The sequence below is a fragment of the Herpailurus yagouaroundi genome, unplaced genomic scaffold, assembly GCF_014898765.1.
Source record: "Herpailurus yagouaroundi ecotype Mexico unplaced genomic scaffold, PumYag 159, whole genome shotgun sequence".
Lineage (NCBI taxonomy): Eukaryota > Metazoa > Chordata > Mammalia > Carnivora > Felidae > Herpailurus > Herpailurus yagouaroundi.
Window position 1 is genome coordinate 79,189,562 of NW_024412400.1, and position 17,875 is coordinate 79,207,436.

Consider the following 17,875-nt stretch of genomic DNA (forward strand, 5'->3'; position numbering starts at 1 on the left):
GTATCAGAGGTTACATGGCACATAAAACCAAAATTTTTATGATCTGTGCAAAATATTTATTATCTATTTTAGGCTACTATCTTTAAGCAGTAAGTTTGCCAATCCCTTTTTCTATAGGGACATTATTTTCCTCCTTATTCTCTTTTATCTTATAATAACTTTGGGTAGGATTTGACTATATTCATTCTCTTGACTTACATTACATGTTAGATGGCCAGCACTATCCAGTATAACTTTTGCAGTGATGGAAATGTCCTGCTCTGTATAACATAGTAACCACAAATGACTAGTAAGAAATTAGAATATGGTCAGCATGACAGAGAGTTAAATTTTATTACATTTTTTAAATTTTAGTTGGTTCAAATAGCTAGATATGGCTAATGGCTATTGAAATGGAAATCACAGTACCATAGGCTTAGAAAGAGAAAGAGGTCGGGAGGGTCTTTCTCGCTTCCTAGCTTCAGAGTGTCTTCTACTTTTGTTTTGGGAAATGGGAAGTTTGGGTAGAAAAGTCATATTTTCTAAGACCTACTGACTTTACCCCCTCTTTGGGTTCTATCTGAGCCTCCTCACTTCTTTGTTCCACTGTCCTTGTCCTGCTCAATGTGGATTCTACCCTTCTTCTTCCATTCTGGACTTTATCCTGGAAGGAGTATTTGGTTGGTTAGTTTCAGTAGCTTATAGGTCCCAGAGGACTCTGGTATATTTGAGTTTCCTGTGAGCTCCTTGTGTTCACTTGTAAATCTGAGCCCACAAAACATGCTTCTAGTTTCAACCGTTTCAACCAATGAGCAGTCAAGCTCTCAGTGAGTGGTTATTGGCTAGGTGGGGATCCTCTGGCTCTCCAGGCATTTATAAGTTTCTTTGTTTTCCCTTCATGTTCTCTTACAGTTTTTAATATATTCTGCCTATATCTGGAGTTTGTGGGGACAGGCTGTACATGACTTCTGGGAGATTTCAGTTTTGTTATATTAGTCATTTGCTTTGTCTCCTTTATGAAGGGGTCTAGCGAGAATGTAGCACTGTACCGTCTTCTCCAGATTCTCTTTTATGATCCCTATATGTGATATATTTTATCCACTTCTGCAGCTGAGAGTCACCGACCTAGTCCCACCCCTGTAACTTATAAGAGAGAGAAATTGTAGCTCAGAGAGGAAACAGCTTGCTTCAGGTCACAGAGCCAGCAAATATAAAAACCAAAGCCAAAACTCCTCTTCACAGCCTTTCAGCCCAGCATTTTTCTCTTATACCCTACCAACAGAAGTCTTTGTGGGCAGAGTCATCTGACAGCCCACAATTAGTCCTCTGGTCTGATAACTGCTCCCTCCCCATTTTCTCCCTGGTTGGGTACTGTGTCTTACATGGGAAATTTATTTGCTTCTAAGAGTCTCAAGGTGATAGTGGAGATAAGGGAGAGGCAGGCGGAGAGACAACTAAATAGGGCCACTTCTGCACTTGGGGATCATGGTAAGGAGATGATTTTCAGAGCTTATGGGGCTATTCTGGTCTTTTCCCCTTACTGGCCACATAACTGTTGGAAAAATGAGTGATTCCTTTTTGTACGTGGTGAGGGAAATGGGTATAAAAGTGCCTAGGGTAGTACTTGGCTTGTAGATATTGCCTGATAACCGTTATCTCCTCCTCCTCTTGACTTCCCCAGCTCCTCCAGTGTGAACACAAGACAGGGTATCTGAAAAGCTGTTGTACTCCATGATAAAGATTAGACAATGAGCTTGAGCTTACGTCATGGCCTATCTGCTGGACTTTTGAGATTGGCAAACTGAAGACGTCATGACAAGCAGAAGGGTGAGGAAACCCAATATCCTCTCTTCCCCACTTTTTCAATTCACACATTTGAGTCAGGGGCTGTGGCTGGGTCTTTCTTAACTGTACAAGTGATACAGCCCTAGTGGCTCCCAGGATTGGTTACCTAGACAGCATTCCCCTTAGTGGCCTCAGTGCCTTCAAGACCTTCTGGATACCAGGAGCCAGCATCACGACTAGTCCCTGGAGTAGAGACAAGTGCCTAAAAAATAGCATTCTTGGAAAAAGAAATGGAAATCAGAGGGAAAATTGTAGTTGTACAGAGAGGATGCGATATGGTGTAAGCACAGGAAACTCTGTCCATATCAAATTTTTTTCTCCCTGAAGTACACTCTCAATTATTCCTACAGTGAACACAACAAATTGAAATTTGGCTCTGTGTAAGCAGATGTTCCAGCTGGGGCTACGCATCCTGCTTGGAAAGTCAGCGATCACTATGACAACAAGCTTTTTTTTTTTTTTTTTTCCTGAATGAATGTTATAATTAACTGTCGCATGAAATCAGACACAGCCACTGACACCATTGTCAGGCCCTCTAACCCTAGCCATTTCCGATTTTGTGGTGGCAGGAAGCACCAAAGGGAGCCTTGGCAAAGTGGGTTTCTTCAAATCAGGGCAGGCAATCCAAAGATGAGAGTCGTGATGAGACACAACTTTTCACTAAGGCAACCTATCTCTAATTAGACGCTGCTTCACTTCCACACATGTAAGAGAAATCAGGTCCTGCAGAAGGAGCCATGTTTAGTGAGAGGTGGTTGCCTCAGGAAAATATAATTGATGTACGTCTCCAGGCATGAGGAACCATCAAAAGTCAGGTGCTACATATTTGTATGGGACAAGGTTGGTATCAGGATGGGTATGTTGGTTTTACTAGGTCTGCAGCTCACTCTGGAAAAGCAAAAGTAAGGTTGGGAAAGTAACTTCCTACCTCCCCTATATTGTGCCAAGCATTCTGTTCAACACTGTTGTAAGCGTATCACCCATTGAAATTTCGCCTATAATTTAAGGAGACGCAAAAGAAGCCCACAATGAAGACTAAGAAGTACATATCATGAATTCCATTTTAAAGATGGCGAAACCATGGCTCATGGAAGAGAAGGATTGCTCACTAGCAAGCAACATACTCTCAACAAACACCCATGACATGCCAAAAGGGGGGGGGGGGGAAGAAATAAGTAAGGATAATTAGGATTTTCCTGATTTATATAATTTCCACAAGTCTGCTACCATCTCCTCGTCACCCAGTGACCTCTCTAGGAGGAGAGGAACCAGAAATAGGTCCACCTACTGCGACCGATCACCCCTAGATCCACAGTGATGGAAACGCTGATGCAACATAGAGGTCATGGGCTCCCACTCTTCCTTTTACAGAGGAAAAAGCAGCCCTGCTGGTTATGTTGCAAGAGTCATAGAAAAAGTTATCAGCAGAGGGAGAGGGCAGACCTCAAAAGTCAGAACGCTTTTCTGTCCATCGCGTGGCCTTCTGGAGATCTTATATCAGGATTTCCCATGAAACCTCTGCCCAAAGGGATGTTTGACTGGATTCCCTCATAACGGATTTCAAACAATGTTTTAGGTATTTATGAAAAGTACTTATTCGGAGATGCTTTCACTGCCCCTTTCCAACAATACCAGATCAACAGTCCATTTAATCCGTCTATACAAACTCATCTATCTAACTTGACTGTGAAAACATAAGCATTCTATATTTCAATCAGGAGACAGAGTCATGATCATCATCCATTTCATCCTTTTTTCCAGTCTGGTGCACCGACTATAGATTCTGTGATATTATATCAATTTTCCTTGTCAACTCTCAGGCCCATAAAATGCCTGCAGATAAGGATTTGATCATACAAGTACTGTAATTTGCCTTCTCTCAAAATTCATTTCATTTTGATAAACTTCACAGATATTCGCTGGAAATAGATGTTCTTTGTTTCCATAGTGTTAGGCTCCTTTGCTCCTTGCCTTTTCTCTTCCTTTTTCCTGGGGAAATGTGTAGCAAAGACAGGTTATTTTTCTTTACATAAATCTGATAAAGGTAAGATTGCAAAGAGAGTAAGGAAGTTGTGTATTATTCCTCTCTTATTCTTGGACTTATATATTTTATTCAACTAGAAATAGAAACTAAACTGGGAAACCATTATTGACATTAATTTGACCCTGAGGAAGCTATTTAAAGTTTCTGAGTCTTAGTTTTTCAATCTTTTAGTTGAGGGTAATGAAACATACTTCATGGTGAAAATGTTGATAGGATTAAATTAAATCACACTTACAAAAGGGCCTTGAAATATATCAGATGCATAATAAATATAAATGTCTATTTAATGTAGTGAAATGTGCTGAATTGTTATATGTGTCAGGCACTATGATAGGTGTGGTGGGGTTAGAAGAATTAATAATGACATCAAATCAATAATTAATAGCTACTATTTAGTCAACAAATCCCTTGGAGCCCCCAACGTGTATCTGGTACTAGGCAATGGACAGTCCCCATCCTCAAGTTGCTCACCGTCTCATTTGAGGAGGCAGAAATAAATGAGCAATTATAACTTAATGTGATTAGCACTGCCAAAGGCTTAGGCATAGGGGAAGAGTATCTACTCCAGGCTTGAGATGTCAGGAAGGCCTTCATTAGGGAGGTGATGACAGATGATATGGAAGAAGGGAGAAAACATTTGAGGAAGACAGAATAATGTCTACAAAGTCCTGAAAGCAAAAGAAAACATGGAACACTCAAGAACCGTTGGTTGTTTAGTGGGTGCAATGCAAGTTGGAAGCAGCAAATGACGAAAGATGATGCTACAGCAACAGGCAAAACTGGATTATTAAACATCATAGAGGTTTAAGGGGCTTAGACTTTACAATAATAGACATATATTAAAATAATAGACATATATTAATCAGGGGAGTGGCATCATCAGACTGAGCTTTAGATAGTCAGTCTGGCTTCAGTGTGAACATGGAAAAGCAGGAGGCACTGCTGCGGTCCAGGTGAGGAATGGTGGGGATTTAGACTACGGTAGATAGCAACAGGGCAGGAGAGAAGTTGACAGACTCAAGACAAGTTTGGAAGTGCTTAGTGACCGAGTGGAATTGAGAGAGTCAAGCTGACTTTGCAGTGGCTGGATAAACATTGGTGCCTTTCAGTTAGAAGGGAAGCCAAGAAAAGAAGCTGTTACAGGGGAGAGATAGAAAAGAGGATGTGAGACTCAGACGTGCTGGGTTCTGAATCTGGAAGCAGGCATCAATAGCCAAAAACTGTTTCTACAGAGTAGAGATCTAAAAAGGAAGCATATGTGGACAAAAGAGTGACCTGTCTATGAGAAAGGGTTAAACAAGTTGACACTGAGGATGGCCTCTGGAGGGTTACATATATCTGTAGGACTTTGAAGGGAAAAACACCCAGATGCAGGTTATTAACACTTACTATATTTAGTTATATTTATAACCTTTCTTTATTAACCAACCTGACCTCAAGTTAAGTGGCTAGGTCTGCAATATATCCTATATCTCATGGCAGAAATTATATAGAACCATTAATATAAGACATAGATTAGTGGATCCAATAGAGGAAATTACAGAATCGTACAAAGGGAAGAGTGATCTAGGCTAAGTAGTCATTTTTCTTTTACCTTAAGGATTTCTCTTAACATTTCTTGTGGTGTGGATCTGCTGGTGACACATCCTCTCAACTTCCATTAGCTGAAACTGTTTTTGTTTTCATTTCTGGGTATAGAAGTCTAGGTTGACCACTTTCCCCATTCCATTGCATCCTGGCTTGCATCGTTTCCAAAGATAAGTCTGTCGTTCTTATGCTCGCTACTCTCAGTATAACGTGTCTTTATTCTCTGATTGCTAAGATTTTTTTTTTTCTTTTTCTCTGGTGTCCACCAATTTGATTATGGTTTGTCATTTGTGTGTGTGTGTGTGTGTGTGTGTGTGTGTGTGTGTGTGAGGGCATGTTCAATATTTACTCTGTGTGGAGTTTATCAAAGGTCTTTGATCTGTGGGTTTACAGTTTTTATCAAACTTGGAAAAATTCTTTAGCTATTCTTTCTTCAAATTTTTTTATCTGGCTTCATCTTTCTCTTCTCTGTAACTTCAATTTCTGTATGTTAGACAACTTGATATTGTCCCACACTCACTGAGTCTCTGTTTACTTGTTTCAGTCTTTTTTTTTTTCCTATGTGCTATTCATTTCGGATAAAATTTATTGCTATGTTTCCAAGTTCACCATTTTTCTTTCTGCACTGTCTAATCTGTTGTAAATCTCATTCAGTGTATTTTTCATTTTAGAAGTATTTTTCATCTCCACAAGTTCCATGTAGATATTTTTTAATATTAATACCTCCAAGTTTTTTTCTTATCACATTTGTGTTTTACTTTACATCTTTGTGAATATTTATAATAGCCATTTCAAGTTCCTTATCAGCTATCTCCATAGTAGCTGTCATTTCTGAGTGTGTTTCTAGTAATGTATTTATTTTTCCTTATTTTGGGTCTTATTTCATATTTCTTTGCATGCCTGGAAAATTTTCATTAGTACTAGATCCATTGATTCATTGTTGTATTGATTCATTGTTGTATTTAGTTGGGTTCCTTTAAAGAGTGTTATGGCATACAGTTAAGGCACTTGCAGTTTGATTTGATTATTTTGAGGCTTACTTTTCAGTTTTGTTATAGTGAGTCCAGAATGGCCTTTACTCTTGGGCTAATTTAGCCCTGCTACTAAGGCATGGCCTTTTTGAAGGTCTTATTAACAATCAATATATTTCAAAATATCTCCAGTGGTTGGTGGGAATGCAAAAAAACCCCAGCTCTTTGTGAGCCTTTATACTTTATGGAAACTCTTTCTCAAACTCTAAATGAATTTTTCTTACGTGTTCACAGAAATAATAATGAAAATAGGGAAATGTAGGTCCTGAAAAAGAATTTGGGGCAGTATTGTAAAAGTCTTGATTTGGCAAAATGAGACGTTTATACTTGATTCATAGGAAATAGAGAATTTTTGAAGGATTTCAGGTGAGTATCACTGCTTTCAATGAAATCAAATACCCCTAATAGGATAGAAAAGGCAGGAAAGATCAGATTTTAATCAAATGGCCACTTTTCCACCAAACCATAAGGACTCTTTTCTTCCCAGAAGCTACATATCTGGACCTTAATAACATTGATCTAAATAATAAAAATACTCATTCTTGTATAGCAATTTATTTTACACATTGCCTTTACATCTTATATATCATTTGATCTTTACAACACTGCATTCGGACTCTTAGTCCTGTACTAAAAACAAGAAACATGAAGGCTCTGAAAAAAATTATTCATGAATAACAGGTGTCTTAATTCTAGACTGATGTCCTGGATATTGTTCACCCTAAGATAAAACCCAGCTGTGACTGTTCCACATACCTGCTTTTATTTCTCTAGCTCAGCAGCATAAAAATGAAAATAGTGTGTTGAATTTTAAGGATTTCGGTACTTTCACTTCCATCATAAAAGATAAAGCAAAGCTCTATTTCATCTCCAGGAGAAGTGATTAACCTCTAGGGTGGAAAAATATTTATTGGGAAGGCATTTCTTTATCTTCTTAGGTGAAACCCTACCATTTATGTTCTTACCCAATAAAAATCTGATGATAAAACATTGCGTTAAGAGGATGTTATGTGACTCCTTCACCTGGTGTCACTCCCTCTCTCTCTGAAAAGGACCCTAAAAAATAGTATCTAAGTGAACTTTCTTTATTTCTTTCTTTTTCTTTTCTTCTTTTACTTTTTTCTTACAGTAAAGAGTTTAATATAGTATTTTGAAGATTTCAAATAAAATTTTAAAGCTTAAATTTGAAGTCAAGAACAATACTTTGAAAATCATACAATAAATGAACCTACTCTGTATCTACTGATGACATAATTATACAGACAGAAGTTACTGTGAGATACCATACAACATAAATTTCTACATTCCCTATGAGAATATAATCTAAGGATACATGTAACCATGTAAAATGTTTTGAACTCCTTTCAATAATCATATCATTGGTAGTACGGCTGGTATTGTGATTCTAATAGTGCTTTGTGTATAACGTGGGATAAGGCAAATGAATCATTATTTGATATTTTAATACTATCATCTTTGGTATCTTTGAGCAGTAAAATTCCCTTCGTGGAGTAAATTAAATATAGATGTAAGCTTAAAGAAATTAAGTAAAATATCCTATATTGCAGAATCTGAATTGGAACTATTATCCTGAATTTGTGAGGTATTTTATCTTTTTTGAAGTTGACACATCTCTGTCCACTTGAAAGACCTACGAACAATGACCAAGCCAGTAACAACAAACATCTTTGGTTCCCAGACTGCAATTCAGTCTCAGTCCCAGACTGTTCTCAGTCTCTAGGACTGAGCCAGGAAATACAAAGACGAGTCTAGGGGTGCCCGGGCAGCTCAGTTGCTTAAGCGTCTTACTTCTGATTCTGGCTCAGGTCATGGTCTCACGGTTCATGGGACTGAGACCCATGTCAGGCTCTGTGCTGCCAGACTGGAGCCTGCCTGGGATTCTTGCTCTCCCTCTCTCTCTGCCCATCCTCCACTTAGACGCACTCTCTCTCTGTGTCTCTCAAAATAAATAAAATAAACATAAACAAAAAGAAAAAGACGAGTCTGGAACAGCATGCCATACCAGATAGCAAAAAAGATATCATAGCCTATAAAGGCTGTTTCAAAGGACTGAAGTATTGGGGCGCCTGGGTGGTGCAGTCGGTTAAGCGTCCGACTTCAGCCAGGTCACGATCTCGCGGTCCGTGAGTTCGAGCCCCGCGTCGGGCTCTGGGCTGATGGCTCGGAGCCTGGAGCCTGTTTCCGATTCTGTGTCTCCCTCTCTCTCTGCCCCTCCCCTGTTCATGCTCTGTCTCTCTCTGTCCCCAAATAAACGTTGAAAAAAAAACAAAGGACTGAAGTATCAATACGCACGATCATGCTTCCACTGATCAAAAATGGAACAACTTGAACATCAGTGCGAACATCAGTTGAAACATATCAAATATGCTTAAATCTATACATTCATAACACTGCCAGAAAGGAAAACTCGCTGTTGTTGTTGTTGTTTTAACATTGGAGGATGCTAGGGAAGAAATTCATTATGTTGAAAACTGGTGATGGGAAAAATGCAAGCATTTATCTTGCTTTCCTAAATAACCTTTCCACTAGATAATCAAAGAGTAGGGTTTTTTTTTTTTTTTTTTTACAGCAGAATTATAGATAATAAATAAAGAACGCATGATAGACTATCATCATCTTGTCACTGCTAACAAGTTAACTGATTATCAGTACTGCTAATGTCACAGAGGGATAATCAGCATTACGTGTCTCCAGATAGAACATAATTCCACCTATGTAGTGGTCTTGCCCAAAGGGAAGGGGACTGGGGAGGAGAAGAGAGGGAGAAAAGGAGAAAGAGAAATAGAGGGAGAATTCAAATCTGGTCAAAGGTCTAAGAGTCAACCACCAATTTGCAGGAAATATAGAGAACAGAGGGACAGGATTAACTATACCGGAGGAATATGACCAGAAAAATCCAGAGTACTCAAGAAGCAACTTGATTTTTCCAACAAATAAATGGCAAAAACACCAAGAGAAATAGAGAATAAATCTACAAAGTAAAGAGACGTAAAAGGCCTATAAATCTGCATACTGTGTAGGCTGATAAAATATTCATGAAATTTATGAGACAATTGGATCATTGAACTCTGGATGTGTGATAACATTAGGGATTATTATATGTTAGGTATTATAATGATACTGTGATGATGTTAAGACACAAAATTCACCTAGTACTCAAGTCTTAATTTCGAATTACTATTTACCAACACTGCAAAGAACCAGGGATCCTTGGAGAATTATTTGAAACTAGGGTTGGAGCAAGAAAAGTCCAAGATGATCCAGGAACATTATTCCAGAGAATAATGAAAGTGCCCAAGAATGATCGTCAGAATGAGTAATGACAAGAATGGATTATAACACTTTCAGTGAAAGGGAATCTACAAGTTCATAGAAAGGCACAAATCAGTAAACCAAGAAAGTAACACATAAATAAAAGGAGGGAGAAGGAAAACTTTTTCTAAGTAGAATGCCAATAAATATAGAAGGAATGGAAGAAGTGTAAAATCACTGTTTTGTAATCATGGTACTAATAATTGGCTCACGCAAGAATCATCCTTTTACCCATTTGATCAATAGGTAAAATTTTATTCAGGATAAGAATGTGTCTGCCATTTCAAAGTATCGACTTATAAGCTACTCAGTAATTACAAAGGAAACAAGTGAGCCTCTACTAGTAGGGAAATCTGGAAGATACTGCCTTCGCCAAGGGAACAAAGCCAACATCACCAACACTGGGATAAGCTGACATCAGTTGTCTCCTAAGATGATGCCCTCAGAAAGGTAAAACATCATTCATATGTTATTCTTTCTAAAAACATCTAATAAACTCAAATCACGGGTAACAATCAGACAAGCATAAATTGAAGGACATTCTACAATACAGTGTGCCTGTACTTTTTAAAATGTTAATGCCATGAACAATAAAGGACAAGAAAGGAACTTCCAAATAAAGGCAACTAAAGAGACAAGGCTGAATGCAATATGTAAAATGGGATTCTGGATTGAATCCTGGCTTAGGGGGAAGAAAGGTTGCTATAAAGTCCAATGTTGAGAACGTCAATAAAACTTAATATCAACGGCATATTAAATATAATGTTGATAATTAAAATATTTCCTTTGAAAACACATGCTGATGTATCTGGGCATAGACAGATGAGGAAGAGAGGGCAAGCAGATGCGACAAAATGTTAACAATAGGTGATGGTTAAATCTCGCTGCAGTTTATATGAGAGTCTATTAAAAAATCTCACAACTTTTCCCCTAGGCCTAAAATTTTTTTGAATTAGGATACTTTTAAACTAAAAATAGCATTTTCCAACTTAATCTATAGGTTCAATACAATCCCGGTCAAAATCCCAGCAAATTATTCTGTGGCTATGAACAAGCTGATTCTGAAGTTTATATGTAGAGGGGAAGAAGACCCAAGACAGACAACATGACTTTGGAAGAGAACAAAGTTGGAGGAATGACACTACCCAACTTCAAGACTTACTGTGGAGCTACAGTGATCAAGATAGTACGGTATGGTAGAAGAATACACAAATGGACCAATGGGACAGAATAGAGAGCCCAGAAATAGATCCACTTAAAGAGGGTCAACTATCTTTGACAAAGGAGGAAAAGCAATACGGGAGCAACAAAAGTCTCTTCAAGAGATGGTGCTGGAACAAATGGACGTCCACATGCAAAAAAATTGAGTTTAGACACAGAGCTTACACCCTTCACAAGTTAACTCAAACTGGATCGTAGACTTCGGAATAAAATACAAAACTGAGAAACTCCCAGAAAATAATATAACAGAAAGCCTAATGAATGGATAAAGAAATTGTGGTTTATATACACAATGGAATACTGCGTGGCAATGAGAAAGGATGAAATAGGACCTTTTGCAGCAACGTGGATGGAACTGGCGAGTGTTATGCTAAGTGAAATAAGTCATACAGAGAAAGACAGACACCATGTGTTTTCACTCTTATGTCGATCCTGAGAAACTTAACAGAAGACCATGGGGGAGGGGAAGGAAAAAAAAAGTTAAGAGAGGGAGGGAACCAAACCATAAGAGACTCCTAAAAACTGAGAATAAACTGAGGGTTGATGGGCGTGGAAGGGAGGGGAAAGTGGGTGATAGGCATTGACGAGGACACCTGTTGGGATGAGCACTGGGTGTTGTTGTATGGAAACCAATTGGACAATAAATTTCATCTTAAAAAAAAACCCTAAAATGATCTCAGGCATAATGACTTTTTAGATATAATACCAAAGTCACAACCCATAAAAGAAATAAGCTGGGTTTCATTAAAATTAAAAACTTCTGTTTTGAGAAAGACAATGTCAAGAGAATGAGAAGACAAGTCACAGACTGGGGAAAATATTTGCAAAAGACACATGTTAAAAGGACTCTTATCCAGAATATACAAAGACATTTACAGATACCTCTCTAAAGAAGATACACAGGGGTGCCCGGGGGGCTCAGTTGGTTAGGCGACTGACTTCAGCTCAGATCACGATCTCACAGTTCGTGCATTTGAGCCCTGCGTCAGGCTCTGTGCTGACAGCTCAGAGCCTGGACCTGCTTTCGATTCTGTGTCTTCCCCTCTCTCTACCCTTCCTCTGCTCACGCTCTGTGTCTCTCTGTCTCTCAATAATAAATAAACATTAAAAAATAAAAAAAAAAGAAGTATACAGATGGAAAATAAGCATATGAAAAAATACTCCACACCATAAGTTATCAAATGCAAATTACGGGGAAATTCTACTCTGCACCTATTAGAATGGCCAAAATCTGGAGCATTTATAATACCAAATGCTGGTGAGCATATAGAGCATTGCTCTATAGGATCTATAGGATCTGTAGGATCTCTCATTCATTGTTGGTGGGAATGCTTTCTTATATTTACCCAAGGAAGCGGAAAGCTTAGTCCACAAAAAGAACTGCACGTGGATATTTACAGCAGCTTTATTCATAATTACCAAATGTTGGAAGCAACCAAGAGGTCCTATAGAAGATGAATGGACAAATAAAGTGTGGTAAATCCAGAAAATGGAATATTATTTAGCACTAAAAAGAAATGAGCTATCAAGTTACGAAAAGACATAGAGAAAACTTAAGTGCGTATTAAGTGAAAGAAACTCATCTGAAAATGCTATCTCTACTGTATGATTCCATCGATATGACATTCTGGAAAAGGCAAAACTGTGGAGACAGTAAAAAAGATCAGGGTTTCTAGGGTTTGGGGCAAAGACGGGGGAATGAATAGGCCAAACACCAAAGACTTTTAGTGTAGTGAAAATACTCTGTGTGATACCATAATAATGGATACAGGCCATTGCATATTTGTAGAAACCCACAGAAGGGCGAACAGCAAGACTGAACCCTTATGTCAACTATGGACTTGGGGTAAAAATGATGTGTCAATGTAGATTCATCAGTTGTAACAAATGGACCCCTATGGTGGGGGCTGTTGATGTGGGAGGCAATGCTTGTGTTGGGGTAGGGGGTATTTGGAAGATCTCTCTGTTCTTTCAGTTTTTCTGTAAACGCTAAAACTGCTTTAAAAGAGTCTTTTTCTCAGAAACACAAAACAAAACAAAACAAAACAAAACAAAACAAAACAAAACATAGAACAGCAGGGGCTGAGGAAAGTTGGGGTAATGGGAGTGTCCTGTATCTTCAGAGGAGTGATGATTTCACTAGAGTGCCCATCTGTCAAAACTCGTACAATTTACACTTTAAATGGGTTTAGTTTGTTGCACGTTAATTATACTTCAGTAAAGCTGTTTTCCAAAGTGCACATAAATTCAGAGTAGTAAAACAGTTCCCTTCTAAATGTAATTATGAAGAAAGAACAAATTTTGTGGATGCCATATTAATTTATATCATACGTATTTACAAATTTTTCCATTTTAGTCCAGTTCTCTCAAGACTAAAAGCGCAATGAAAATGCTAAATAACGAAGCCCTTCTGTGTGTACCACTGGGGTCAGTTGGCCACAAATGTAATTTATGAAAAATTAGTTGGCGACTCTTTTCTCTGTATGAATACAATCTAGTTTTTAGCAGGAACTTTGGGGGAAAAAAGTTAAAATATAACATAAACTGCTTTACTTAAATAGCAAATACTTCTTGTAAAGTGTTCAGAATTAAAAATTATAGAAGCAACTGTCTATAGTACGGATCAGGAGATTTTTCCAAATAAATAAGCACAGAATGAGGAGAGCAGTGAAATACGTTAAGTTCAGAGCCTGGAAGGAACATGGGAGACAAAAAGTCAAGGCTGAGAAATTTAGGAAACAAACAAATTCCCAATGATAGAATGTATTTATATGTGTGTCTGTATAATGATATTGTATATGTATTTAGGTGTGTGTCTGTATAATTATATTGTTAAGAGGAAAAAAAAACAGGTTATAACATACAATGAAAAGTATCAACTCATTTTAATTTATATGTAAGCAAAATGTCTGAAAATTTATCCAACAAAATGAAAACAACAGTTGTCTCTTAGTGATGGGGATTCGGGTGATTATTAGATTCTTATTCTTTTTGTTCCTCTGATTATTCTGATTTGTCTAGAGTGCGCATGTGTTTCTTACATAATCAAAATAGAAACAAAAAGGAAATTTAAATTGCTTTGATACAAATTAAGCTATAGAAAATACTGATTTAAGAGAAGAACCTTTATCTTTTAGAAATGTATACTGAAATGTTAATGGGCAAAATATTCTGATGTCTGGAATTTATTTAAAATCACGTGGAAGGGAGGACTGAGTGGAAGAGTGAAAACAAACAAAATTGGCCACGGGTTGATAGTTGTCAAAGTTGGATGGCGGGTACTCTTCTGTCTTTTTTTGTGTGGGTCTAAAATTCTCCGCAAGGAAAGGTCTTAAAAGATAAGCCGACGGCATAGTTTTGTTAAAGCAATCAATGTTTTACAACACCAGAAGAAGTTAATGCTGAGATGTCACAGCTCAGTGACATCTCTGCTCAGGGCCTTTCCAAGAAGGACCCCCAGGTTACACCAGGGAGTGTGCAGCGCCCTCTCCTGAGCCCCCTGGACATCGTGCGCTCTGGGTCACGCACTCCAGCCTCTTCTTCAAGATCCAAGCATCGTTTCTTCTGTTAAGCCTTCTGCGATACCATGGCGTCCAGCTGAAACTAACAAGTCCTTTCACTGTGTCTTCACAGCAGTATGTTTACCTGGATTGCGTGGGTTGGTTTTGAACACCTGACTTCTCATCCCAATGGTGAGGCCTTCACATGCATGACTCATCTCTGTATCCCTAGGACAGAACCTACGGTTGCATAAACATGTGTGGAATGAACTCTTTCTGTGGGCTTCTTCTTCACTTGCGGGAATGAATCAAATTTCTCAAGATGAGAAATGTATTTGATCCTTTAGGCCCCTGAAAGACCGTCACTTCAGGATAATCTTGACTCCCAGCAAATAGATGGGTGCCCATCTCATACACAAAACCTCCCGGATTGGCCAAGAATAGGATTCTGTTGTCTCATATTAGACAATGGAGCCCAAGAAATTTATCAGGCATCCTAGAATAGAAACTGGACAGTGAACAAAAGCAGGCCGAAAAAGGTAGGACTACAACCAACTACACAGAGAAATTCCTGATTCCTAATTCAGTTTTAATTTAAACTGAAAACAATCCTTAAGGGTAAGACTCTGTCTTCTGAATTCTCTTTTCCACTACACTTATCTGAGGAGTGAAATTGTCATTTTCCATCAATAAAGTGGCATAACATGTGAGTCTTCCCAGTGTAATCTATCCACTGCTTCCCACGCACGCTCTTGTCTGCTCCATTCTTTTATCTTAACTTGGCCTTCTTCACCTGGTGGGGTTATGGCCTCTGTCCAAATTCCATGAAGGCTCATCAAGGGCTACCTGATGCCTTTCGCTCCGAACCATCTCCATTTTCCAAAATCCCATCACTTTCTCACTTTCTCACTTTTTGTTCTGTGTCATAGTTATTTGTGTAAATGTTTCCTATCCTGAAATGTGTGAAAACCTACCTAAGGGCAGGTGTCTGAATCCAGGTGAAATAGGTCACCATTTCTGTACGTTGTCTTGGCCTCAAATTAACTCAGTAATAAAAACTGAGTAGAGAGGTTTCTCTGCCTGAGCTTCACAGCTCAGGAAATATACCAACATTTTGTTTTCATCCCTTCTACTTCAAACATCTCATCTTTATCCCTTTTCTGTCACCCCAGTATCACAGGAGGCAGCACAGCATCGTGGTTAAAAGAACAGGCTGTAGAATTAGACATAACTGGATTTCAATTCTATCTCCTTCAATTCTATTTTCAATTCTATCTCCTTTTCAGCTTGGCAAAGCTGCCTATCTTTTCTAAGCTTTAATTTTACCATTTGTAAGTGAGGATATTAATACCCATATCATAAACTTGTTGTGGAGATTTTGCATGCAAAGGGCTTAGCGCCTACCCGCAGTCACTATTTAATACCTTTTTAGCCTGAAACCATAGATCGTAATCCTGTTCAGTCTATCTTCTCAAATGTCTCCTAACTCGGTAGCCTCTGCCCTATTCTTCCACACTACTCCAAATCTCTGTCAGGAGTCTTTGTGTTTATCTCCCCGCTAGACTGTAAACTCCTCCTGTAGAGACAGGTTCTGTTTATCTTCCCACCTTATCTTGAATGCACATAACAGACATTCAACAAATGTTTGTTGAATAGGTTCTACAGAACTTTATTCTCTCCCCATATGTGTTGCAATAGGCAGAAGAGAGAAGGCTAAAACCCTCCAGGTTCTCAAGTGTTATGATCATGCTCGATGTGTAGAAGATAGCTCATAACTTGGAGTCAGTTCGAGCTGTCCACACAAGGACTCCAAGTCCATGATTGGGGGTCTGAAAGCCCTTCCTGCAGGAAAGTCTGACTAACAATTCTGTTTGGAGGCTGCGTGACATGCCCCTTAGACAAGAGACGGCAATGCTTATCTGCAAGGGACGGAAGAGGTTAAAGAGCTGAGAAGTGGAGAACAAATACAAAGCCACAAAAGAAAATTCTGAGCTTCACATTTATTAGTTTATGTATCTGTGTCATTACTTATCAGAAATATGTATTTTTAAACACAGCAGCAATTAAGTCTGGCAGTTTAATTGACAACCAATGAAAAGCACCATATTGTGGCTCAGTTAATTCTCATTGATCTTGCTCTTTGCTCCCCTTTTCTCCAGTGTTGCTGGTAATTTTCCAGCTTCGTTATTGACAATGTAGACTGCTCAAACTTCTACGAGAGACATTTGGGAGGGAAAGATATGACATCGTAGTCCAAACTGACACTGTTCAAAAAAGACAACAGTTCCTAATTGATAACCAGGAATGGTGCAGTCCAATAAAATAAGCCATCACTGCTCATGAGTCAGGGCTGGTCACAGAAATGGTGGTGTTCAGAAGAGGGGATAGCTATTTCTTTAATTTTGCCAGCAAACCCATCTGCTTAATTGAATTCGTTGGTCCATCCAGTTTGTTGATAGCACTAGAAATCAAGGAGACATCTCATATAGGTGGCCTTATTCGGGAAAACATAAAAGAGTGTTGTATTCAAAGTTAATGTACCTTTCAGCTTGTCTGGTGCCTGAAATCCCACCATTATTTTCCATCTTTATAGTCCTTCTAACCAGAAAAAAATAATATTTGACTAACCAACAACTTTGCAAGTTTAAAAAAATGAAATTAGGGGCGCCTGGGTGGCTCAGTCGGTTGAGCGTCCGACTTCAGCTCAGGTCATGATCTCACAGTCCAGGAGTTCGAGCCCCGCATCAGGCTCTGTACTGACAGCTCAGAGCCTGGAGCCTGCTTCCGATTCTGTGTCTCCCTTTCTCTCTACCCCTATCCCACTCATGCTCTGTCTCTCTCTGTCTCAAAAATAAATAAAAACATTAAAAAAAATTTTTTTTTAAATAAAAAAATGAAATTAGGCCCATGTTCCTTAGGAGTAGCAGAGCAGGTACGAGAATGGGTTATGAGTCTTAGAAGGTGGAGAAAGAGGGAGTTCTCTCAGTGCAGGGTCAACAGCCTCAGGCCTGTGATTGGGGGACGGAGGTGAGAAGCCCATTCTGTTGATTCAGCCTGTTGATCACCTCCTGACCATGGCTCCCTCCAAACAAACTTCCACATTCCTTCTTGAGCTAGCATTCGCAAATTTAGTTTGGTCATGTCAATCACCTGATTTACCCTCACCTTAGCCCCACATTCTTTACGCTGAGCTTTCTTCTTCCAGAAGTTCCATCCTGCAGGTCTTCTTGCAGCCACCTCCATGTATCTAGACATGCCATGATCTTCCAAAGTTCTGAGTTTTGAGTACTGAGCCCTCTTTCCACCTGGAATTTTTTTTCCTGTCTTCTCTGTAA